We start from the raw sequence: 7,500 nt of genomic DNA, 5'->3' as shown, positions 1-7,500 counted from the left end.
ACGGTATATACACAGACCTCTAAGCCAAACCCACAGACAAAGGCAGTCCCTCTTACGATCTTACACAATGAAACATCCTATTCCATTCAGTATGGTACTTGGTTTACGACGTACTGATATGTCCTTCAGACGATACCTTCATGAGCTTATACAATACCTCAACAAACGTGGCAGACATTCCAACCCGCCCGATTTGATCGGGAGTCCCCCCCCCCCCCTTCACCCTTACTTCCAGGTTCTCTATTTTCCTTCAAAAGCGCGGTTGGAGTGTCTGACATGGCTACAATCTCTCTTTCTCAAACAAGAAAGTCAGGCCGTGACTCACGAAATATTGCAAAAAGAAAGCATAAATATCCTCACAGTGATAGAGCCACCTTTGTGAAATTAGAAATAAGCTTGTGTTTCGTTTGGTTATAATAGGTAAATTTTGGATTGTAGTACGAGCTCAGTATTAACTCAAGATTATGCTGTTTTATTTATTTATTTATTTATTTATTTCATTCCCTTGGATGCAGGTTGATAAATTAACTGTCTTGTTAATGACTGATGAACAATTGTCCTCATTGGGCATCAGCACTATAGGGGACCGCTTAAGATTAAAAGCATTTTGCTCTGGGCCAGCATCTACATCCACCACCAATATCCAGAATCCACCAAGTAGAAAAACCGGTATCACTGAATCTGAGAGGCAAGCAAAGATAGAACAAGTGAAGGAAATACTAAACCAAAAAAAGCGAGTCAAAAGAGATAATGTGGAAGGTACTTCCGCTGTTTGTACGCAAAAAGGGCGACAAAAGGAAACTTTAAAGATAGATTTTGGTTGGAAACATTGGTTGAACGGCAAGTACAAAGAAAAACGGAGTGATGCTGGGGGAGGGAAACGTCAGATTGATGTTCATAGGAGCGCGGGATATGATGATTGTCTCGAGACTGCAAAGAAGCTTTTCTTCCCAAAAGGTCTAAGCTCTTAAGGCCACTAAGATAATATGTACTTTTCGCTCGGAAACTATGGCGGTGTCATCTTGCATGATTTAGAAGTTGAATATGATGTTGTGCCATTTTCTGTAGAAAAGTACAAAGAAGTTACAGGGTTTGCCCTTCCAAGTCTTTTTTTGTTTTCAAGAAGAAATTCCGTTGACGATGACGACTCAGACAATGATCTTACGCCTGTCTTCGAGAGCACGCGTGTTGAAAATGTTAAACTCGTCAACCTGCAAGCTGAATCCTTCTCGGAAGACAAAGCCAAACAGTCGGCAAAAGAAAGCGTTGTACGTATACAAGAAATAGTTCAGGAAGAGGAGGAAGTGGAGGCTCTGGAGATGCAGAGAAGTAACAGCCATTTTCATAATTGGCTTCCTGCTGATACATCCGAAGAAATATTTCAGTCTTCTACGCTCATAGGCAGTAGCAGTGAAAGAACGGCATTCTTTGAGGAGCTTCAGCAGCAGCTTGATGATTCGTCTGCAATAGGCACTGCAAAGCAAAAAGCGAAAGAGGATGAAGAGAAAGAAAGGCGTGCACGCATAGAGAAAGAAATACTGCAGGCAAAGGAAGAAGCAGATGCATTAGAGGAGCTAAGAAAAATTAGGGAGTCTCATGTTCCACCAGAAGCGTCAGATAATGGAATCCGAGTTTTAATCCGTCATGTTGACATGGGTCTACTAACACGTACTTTTCCCTCGTCTGCCACAATGTCAGCCGTATATGATTGGATCGGCTCCCTCAGTCCCACACCAAAGTACTTCCGATTATCAAAAATGCCTAATATCACCCTATATCCAGACGCAAGTGTGGCAAGTGCCGACAAAGAGCTTTTTTCTATGACGGAAATAAGTGATCCATTGCCATTGGAGACAGATGCAAATGAAGTAGCTTTCTATGAGGGTCAACGTCCTGACTTGTTCTCGTCTGAAGAGACGTTAATGAATATTAGTAACAAGCCTCCCGAAGTTCTGCTTGAAGGTGAATTGGATGCTATTGCAAATGAGAGAAAGCCAGATGGTTATGAAAGTTTAGAGGCACACCGCAAGCAGGAACTGAGTAGGCTGGAGAAAGGAGAACATTTAATCATCAACAGGCACAATATAACTGAACTAATTCGTATTTACCAAGACCCACAGATTTGTAAGCGCAACCTCGCAGTGTATTTTGACAAGGATGCGGGCAGTGGAGAAGGAGTGCTACGAGAAATGTTTTCTGTCTTTTGGCATAATTTTATGATGTTTAATTGTGATGGAAGTTCCCAATTTGCCATCGTCATTTCGCCAGCTATGCAGCCAGGGGATTTTGTCCCTGTAGGGCGAATTCTAACCCATGGCTTTGTGATGTGCGGAAGCTTTCCAATAAATACAGTTAGCTCGAGCCTCCCTTCACCAAGCTCTGTTTGGCACAGTAAGTGATGAGTGTCTGCTGGAATCTCTCTTAATGATGCTGCCCGAGAAAGAGCGAGAGACAGTGCTAACTGGGTTGAATGGCACCAAGCCATTTCCATTGGAAGAAATTGTTGACACTTTGGATGATTTTAAAGAAACAACGAAAACCTCTTCTGACAACTTACGAAAGTTACTCCTGAAAGTAGCCAATGCAGAGTTCATAACAAAACCATTTCTGCCATTGCTTAAGCTAAGAGAGGGTATGGGTGATTTTTGGAATGGCATTGAAAGAGAGGAGTTGGATGCGCTGTACGAGATGTGTTGCCCGACCCCGACGAGAGTCGCCCTTCAGTTCAGGTCAGCTCCAGACAACCCTCAGGAAGAAGAAGTGTACAGGTGGCTCAAACAGTACGTGAGAAACATGGATAGCAAAATGGCAGTGAAGTTTGTTCGTTTCTGTAGTGCGTCTGATGTACTCCTTCCCGGAAAAACCATCGCGATTCACTTCCAAAATATGCCTGAAGGAGCTATTAGGCCAACAGCTCGCACTTGCTTCCGAATTTTGACTGTGGCTCGCAACTATCATTCATTTAATCATTTAAAGGAGAATTTCGATGTCCACCTTATGGATCCCACATTGTGGGATTTGTCTGACTAATGACATTAATGCAACCGTAACAAAGCGGCCACGGTATCATGATATTGAACATGTCTTGTTGACTGAGGTCAACTTCAAGAATGGTTATCGTTGTCATTGGACTACTGGTTTGCATAGTTTCTGTTTTACAGAGTGATCGCTCTGTTGTATTCGGATGCCAGGGGGAGTGGTTAGGCTTTCATTGGACTGAGCCCCAGAATACCAATGAACAAAAAGTGACCTTTATCAGAGAACAAAATGAAATTCAGTGACTTTTAATTTGTGTTGCAACTGTTTGGAGTCAAATAGTGTTACACTTTTTCAGCGGTATTAGTATTTTGGGATAGGGCAAATGTAACTCAGTTGAAATTCATGGTTCTGTTCACAAAATGAGGTACTAAGCACGGGCATAAATTTTCAGTTACTTGGTAGACTACATGTTATTGAAACTGATTCAGTAGAAAACAAAAAAACTGTTGGGTTCACAGTTGCTTGTTTCACATGCAGTTTATCGGACACTTGACATTTACCGAACATGCCCAGGCACAGTTTTCACCAATGTTAGGGCACGTCCAAGGGCATGTCCAAGTATTGTTGAATATACTATTGTCTATTTGTTTGGTTATTGTTTTGAACAGTGGATTCACCACGACGCAGATCTGTGTTCGTTGTCAAATCCTGGTTGTGTAAGCGAAAATGAAAAGAAGAAAATGTGTAGCAATGCACGTTATTAAAGTGAGGTAGCAGAAGAAAGTGCTTCTTTCTCTAACCAAGTTTAAAATAAGTGGCCTGACGTTTTTTTGCTAAAGATGACATGTGCATCTCTGGCTGATCATACTTGAGGAGTTTTACTGCTTGGCTGGCTCCCAGGTAAACAAGGCAGTTACCACAAGAGTGTACTATTGACTTCCTCCTTGTTAGTATGTATGTTGCATTCGGTATTCTGTCCAATTATATTTTTTCTCATCAAGGGCCAATATCACTTTAGTCTGAGGCATTAATTTCTCGTAGTTGAAAATCATTGCCAGGTCATGAACAGAAGCTTGCCATAAATAAAGAGCAAATCAGGAACAAGCTTGCCTGCTGATAAGAGTCAAGGCTTACACTGGGCCTTTAGCTTAGTTTAAAAACTTTTTTTTCATTAGAAACATTTAGTAGCGCGTATTTTTTCGAAACATGGAGAAACGGCAAACCTCTGAGTGTCACGTGACATGGTCTTGCGGTCGAGTTTGCAGTCAGCGGTTCAATTTCTGAATCTTGCGGAAGGTGATTTACAGCAGTGTTTTTCACCTTAAAATTCTGTAGGTACAGAACTCACGTTGAAACCTATAACTTATCTCTTTTAATGCTTTACCTCTTAGCACATCCTTGAGGACGCTGGCTTGGTTGAATTAAAACATTTAAAGAAAAACAATGATCCAAGATGGCGCATTTTTTCCAGCCAAATGCGAACGTTATGTAAAAGTCTAATTTTGCCACTACAGTGAACGGCAAACCGCGGTTTGAAGTTTGTGGTCGACTTTGAAAACGCGATGCTAAAGGTCCCTATCTTGGAGATGCTTACGGAATTCACTATTGCTACTCTTAATTCTTCCACAAAACTTGCAAATTCAGAAATGAAAAGCTAACAACCACAATAGTATGAATCCATGTTCTATAAAAAGGACTGTAGCTCGGTAATCAATGTAAGGAATAGCTCTTCTGCTTCATCGACGCACGTCGGCATTGACAGGTTGTTGTCTTCCATAATTAAAAGAATTAGGTCAGAAAATTATTCCCGGCAACCAAACGGCGTCCGCTCCTTGCAGAAGTTCTCATCAGCTATCTGTAAATCATTTTCCCCAACTTGAGTTTTATAATCCTGTGAATCTAAACAAACAAAATATGTTAGAATAACTATACATCGTCAGTATTAAGGAAGTAAAGCAAAAACGATGACGAGAACGTCACTCTATAAATGTAACTTAACATTATTGTTACGCGACTATTTCAAGTCGTTTCAGCAGTAAAACGAGTACCAGCGACACGCACCGTAATTCATTAATTATGAAAAGGATTGAGCAGAAAAGTAGACGCTTTTCATAAGTTGCTAACATCCTCTAAATAACCTTTCACTTTATGTGTTTTAAAGAGATCCGCGAAATGTTTATCAACATGTAAAACGCAGGAGCAGGACAAGTTTAGAGCCATTGTTTTTGCTCATCAGTCGGGTGGTCAGTTTGTGTGTGTTTTCTTCAGCATTTCCGTTAATGAAGTTCCCTAGTATTCATCATGACTTTATTTAAGCATCTAGTTGTTGTAGTGCTAAAGCACTTATTGGGGACAGTGTAAACTGAAATTAACAATGAAAGCAAATCAAGTCAAATGTTAATTTTTCAGGAGAGGGGAAACCGCGGCGTACCCGGAGAAAACCTCTCGGTGCAAGGTAGAGAACCAAGAAACTCAGCCCATATATGATGCCGAGTCTGGAAATCGAACCCGGGCCACATTGGTGGGAGGTTAGTGCTCTCACCACTGCGCCATCCCTGTATCCCTGGGGTTTTCTTTCAATGTAGCCACCAATTCATCGGGGAGAGTATTAACAATATTAGAGTATTAAGGAGATTAATCTAAGGATGTTATCGTGACCATGATTCATTTATTACCTGTCATTTCCGGTAGAAAAAACAACATGTCTGGTTTGCCTGATGGATTGTCCTGATTGGGGTAGGGTCTGATCCCATGCGTATTCCAATGTCTTGCCACTCGATGCAATTCCTTCTCCATAAGCGTCATGTAACAAAACTGGAGGCAAGCCCTCAAATATACATACGGAAGGTATCACTATCTGAATCTTTGTTTGAAGCTTCATTCCCTCTCCCTGTCTACGATCCTCAGTTGTTGGAAAGGTGGAAAGTGCTATGCGCTGAATTTATCATGCACTGTTTTGATGGTACTCATCTCCTGATAGTGGTCTATCCTATTGACAGCGTTACCTGCATGCACACTTTTAAAAACCTATGCTAGTATTAGCAGAAAACTATTTCCCGTCTTTTCTCCAGTACACATCTTAAGTCTGTAATTCCTTCCTTCTGAGAACACGCAAATGAAAACAGGCTAACGAGCTTTCGCTTCTATATCAAAGCACCCCACAAAAGGGACCCGAAGACAAGTTTTCAAAATAATTGATATGCAATTATTGCCACCCAATTATTAACTCCTACTCTCCTCCCGTGCCAGCTGTCCTTACATAAACTGCATAAAATAAAGCTCCCTTCTTAATACTCACTGATGCACCGGATTGTAATCCCTGAAAGTGCAGGCGCCGCGTAAATTCTATAGAATAAATGATACGCAAGTGAACGAAGAAAGCTGCGTCAGTTCGACAAGTTTTGGCCATCGTCTTAATTATTCACGTTCAATTTATTCTGGACAATGCGAAAATTACAACATACAACATCGGGCTCTCCAAACTCAGTATATTTTTCAGTTTAGGAAGAAATTTTAAAAAGTCATACAACAACGAACCTTGAAGTAGTTCATCCACCAATTAGAATTAGCCTTTCTGAGAAACGACTAGCCTCTATCCTCTGCGATGAAAAGTGTTATTTAATCAGCCAGGGAATAGAACAGGAGAGGTTTTCACTGCGCTAGAGACAATTCACAGGGCAAAGGAAACGGAACTTTCTACTATCTGGTTTGCAGATGATGTTCCATAAAGAAAACTCTTTTCCCCTGCAAAGTCATCAGTGGCCTCTGAACGGAAAAATCTCTGAAGTCCGGCAACGACTACATTCTCTGTTCCACAATCGGCCCGGACAATCCTTGGTGCTCCTGCAATACCAGCATGGGTATTCTGTAGTCCTCTTCCAGGACTCCCTCTTACCCCGCCCTGAAAATGGGCCTGGAACCCGGGCGGGAAAAGAGAGAGTCCTGTATTACTTGCAGGCGCATGCTTGGAATGACGCCATTTTTTCCCCCAAAACTGGGGGAAAAAACCATATTTGGAAAAGATTCCTTATTTGGGCATAGTTTATTCCGAGTGCTTTTACACTGGATACATGGGGATAATGTGAAAGGAAATTATAATGCCAAGTTTCTGGAGGCAATTGATTTTGCCTTTAAGAAATGCCACTTTACCTTTGTGCCTAAGGCGGAACAACTGCAAGCTCTTCATGCAGTCGTTACCGGTAATGTTAAACCTGCAAGAGGATTTGGCAAGTCTGTCTGCTACATGGTTGTTCCTTTAATATGTTTGCGATTTTCTTCGATCCGAGTCCGATGTTAATTGTAAGTCAGTCCTTTTTATCGTGAGTCCCAGTCATGGAAGATCAGATGGATGACAAACGAAAGTATGGAATTTCGTGCCTGAAACCCAACTGAACAGCTGCATGATGTTGGTGCAGAAAAATATCAAATTTTTATTTAATTGCTCTCCCGAGACTCTCTAGGAACTTACAAATATACTGTAGGTTGTGGATGTGAATCGCTCAACGAAGACTAATAAATCTC

This window comes from Montipora capricornis, chromosome 1, assembly GCF_036669925.1.
Source record: "Montipora capricornis isolate CH-2021 chromosome 1, ASM3666992v2, whole genome shotgun sequence".
NCBI lineage: Eukaryota > Metazoa > Cnidaria > Anthozoa > Scleractinia > Acroporidae > Montipora > Montipora capricornis.
This window is presented reverse-complemented; position numbering follows the sequence as displayed.